The sequence below is a fragment of the Rhinolophus ferrumequinum genome, chromosome 8, assembly GCF_004115265.2.
Source record: "Rhinolophus ferrumequinum isolate MPI-CBG mRhiFer1 chromosome 8, mRhiFer1_v1.p, whole genome shotgun sequence".
Classification (NCBI taxonomy): Eukaryota; Metazoa; Chordata; class Mammalia; order Chiroptera; family Rhinolophidae; genus Rhinolophus; species Rhinolophus ferrumequinum.
Window position 1 is genome coordinate 50,514,015 of NC_046291.1, and position 3,645 is coordinate 50,517,659.

Consider the following 3,645-nt stretch of genomic DNA (forward strand, 5'->3'; position numbering starts at 1 on the left):
CGCCACGCCCTGGCTGAGTGACCATGGCGCTGCTGTCCCACAGGGCATCCCATTTCCTCCCTGCATTAATTCAGAAGACAGAACCCAAATCACTCAAGCCAGTCTTAGAGCCTTTAACCAGATCTACCTGAATCCCAATGATTCTCTACAGAGATAAATATACTATTTTCTTCTTTTGCTATTTGGCACCAAAGACTCTAGATGCCAGTCATTTCAGGGTATTCACACCAGCAGAAGCTCAGGGGTGGAACAAACACAGGAAGTAAAGTCAACAGAGTATGCACAGTAATTACAGCAAGGATATTAGCGTCAAAATAATCTGGAATCTGAAGTTCACAAACTGAGTGGTCTTGGACAGGGTACTTGAGCTCTTCGAGTCACAGTTTCCTTATCTGTAAAATGGGGACAAACATCTCTTCCACAAAGTTACTGTGAGAATTAAATGAAGCACTATACATAAAAGCGCCTAATCTAGTGCTTAACATTCATTCATCAAGTGGTAATGAGTACTCAGAACATGCCCGGGTGCTAGGATTACTGTGGTGAATCAGGCAGGAAGATCCCTTTGCATTCCCCTCCCCCAAATTGGGACTACTGTCTGTGGTAGAAAACAAGCATTTAACAAGGAATGTCAATCAACAAGTAGTTGTTATAAGAGGGCAAGTTCTAAGGCACCAGAGGGCTAGTTTAGAGGTCAGGGTGAGTCCCAAAATGGTACCATCTTTCCCCGAAAATAAGACCGGGTCTGTCGTGCGGGGCGTCTGGCGGGGTCTCTGGTCCCACTCCCCACATAAGAACGCAGGACATGGTGAGGCCAAACAGGAACACCCACGGAGCCATAGGTAGGGGAGTCATACCACTATACTCTCACTGGCGGCTGGGTTGGAGACACAGGAACCAGGAGCAACATAATTCTCAACCCTCACTGTGCCGCTTGCAGACTCAGCCACCATCTTCTTGCTAGCTCCCCCTTTTTTTCTGCTAGCGTAACCATAGCAGTTATATTCGTGGCCAATGGCTCACTGGTTACAGCTGACGGCCAACTAGCCACAGCTGATGGCCATTTGATCACAGTCGATGGCCATTTACTACCTGAGCCAGCACCTTTCTATGTGAGGCCGAGAGCCTGGAAACTGCTTTTGGGGGCTGTCCCCACAGGATCTTATATTAATTTTTGCTCCAAGAGACGCATGAGGGCTTATGGTCAGGGGATGTCATCCTGAAAAATCATGCTAGGGCTTATTTTCCGGTTATGTCTTATTTTCGGGGAAACACGGTAGCTATGAAATGATAAGCAAATTTCTATCTCATAAGATTGTGCTCTGGTAAATTTGTCTTCATTTTGCCAATCTCAATGTCCTTCTATCTCCCTCCCTACTCCCGCTTTCCCAAGATAATTATAACATTTCTAGCCTATCTTTGTTTCAATTAGCATTTAAAAAGCCATTTTTCTTATAAACTCATTCATATCAAAGTGTACATGAGTGCAAAAGTTTAGTATAATACCTTTGCCTGCTACTAACTTCATTCAGTATCTTCATTTTAAGGTATAATTTGGCATCACCCAAGGGAAGAAGGTGTCTGTTGTAGCATTTTAGGCTTTGATTTTTTTTTTTATTTAAAACTTTTAAAAACTTTTTTCAGCTTGAAATTATTTCAAACTTACAATTAAGTTGCAAAACTAGTAAAAAATGTTTCAGAGTACACTTCCTTCCCTCAGCTTCCCCAAATGTTAGTATCTTAAATAACCATAGCCCACTTATTGAAACCAGAAAATTACCACTGATAAAATCCTATTCGGGTTTTGACCTTGTTAGACAGACGTGTTGGATCTGAGGTGAGAGATCCAGGGGCATCCTGGACTACTGATGGCTAGCTTTATGGATGATTTAATACAGTGGACAATTAAGAGCACCATTTATTTTTGGCTTCCAATGATGAAATGATGGGAGGGGTATATATTTTACCTTTTTTCTTTTTCTTTACCTAATTTTCTTTTATGTATATTCATGCAAAAGTGTACACAGATTCTTGAAAGATATAAACTCACGAGAGTTCTTATCCCAACAAATATTTAATCAATTCCTCAAAAGGTGCCAGGAGTTCAGCTGGACTTTAGGGAAATCAAAGATAAGTAAAGATTCCTATTCTACTTGTGTGCCACTACTCAGCTCATGTTTAGGGGGTTTATCACCTTTAATCCTTACAACTATCCCAGGAGGTAAGAACTATTGTGATTCCTATTTGACTGAATTTTGACTGAAGCAAAGATTGAGGCTTAGAGAGCTAATAAAGAAACCAGATAGCTCTTGGGCTTAACTTCCAGGGCACACTGTGATAAGCATTAATGATTTGTTTTCAATAATATACAGAGGGTGCCAAAAAAATGTATACACATTTTAAGAAAGGAAAGGACTATTAAAATTGTAATACTCAATATATACCGATAACAAAAAATAAATACAAGTCATGTTTGACTTCTGCAATCGCAAGAGGTGCTCAAATTGGTTACCATCAGACATTTGTGATTACAGCGAGATACTGCTTGAGCAACGTTGACCATCTCTTAAAATGTACATACATATTTTGGCACCTCCAGTACATATACAACACCCGGGGTGCCAAAAAATGTATACCCATGACTTGTATTCATCTTTTGTCATCGGTATATACTGAGTATTACAATTTTAATATAGTTTTTTCCTTTTTAAAAATGTGTATACATTTTTGGGCACCCTCTGTATATGCATATGAAATCACTTGTCTTTATTTCCTATAAAACATAACATATGCATAGTACCATAGAAATGGTTTAAAAAGAAAGGCAAATATATAAAGAACCTTTAAAAGATGGGTACCTTTAAGGACAAAAGTCTGTCACTGGGAAGAGTTTAACCATGTTACTAAATCTCTTTCCCAGAAGGGTTACTGTAGCGTTTGAGAGCATGTCAAGGTACAACTGTGTACTTGGATGGTGTAGGAGCAGACAGCCTGAAGTCAAGGATGAACGACCTTCTCAGCCTACAACATCAATTTTGAAGTGCATGTATTCCCACCTTTTTTTATTCAAAGGGATAAAAAAGCCTGGGTATTTAAACAACATGATTAAATGGTTATTATATTGACCGTAACTTGTTGTTCTTGTCAAACACACACATTCTAACATCTGTGTTGTCTTAGAGTATTAACTTTTCTTTGTGGCCAGGAGGCAGAGGCTTTCAGAGCTGGTCAGAGCCTGATAATAGCGGGTAGGTCTGGCAATAGACTAGAGCCTCAGCTTTCTCCAAATGTTTGCTGTTGATGCTACCACATAGGAGGATGTGGGTGGCTGATGATAAATCCATCCCCACTAGCAGCAAACTACAAACTACTCAAGAATCCCAACCTATTTGTGGGGAGAACTGGCATCTTTTCACAGGAAGAGCAGCACTGTTGTCCCTACACAGTGGGCAGGGAGACAGATCCATGTGGACCCCGGGCCTCTGGGGTATGAAAAATCACATGAATGGAGCCATTTCCAAATGGAGTCTGAGGAGCAAGGCGGTTCCTCTGGGAACCGCCTTGCTCCTCAAACCACTGGAATATTTAAATTGGGAAAAATAACCTTTAGACTAGGCCAAACCAACACTGTATTACAAACAACTC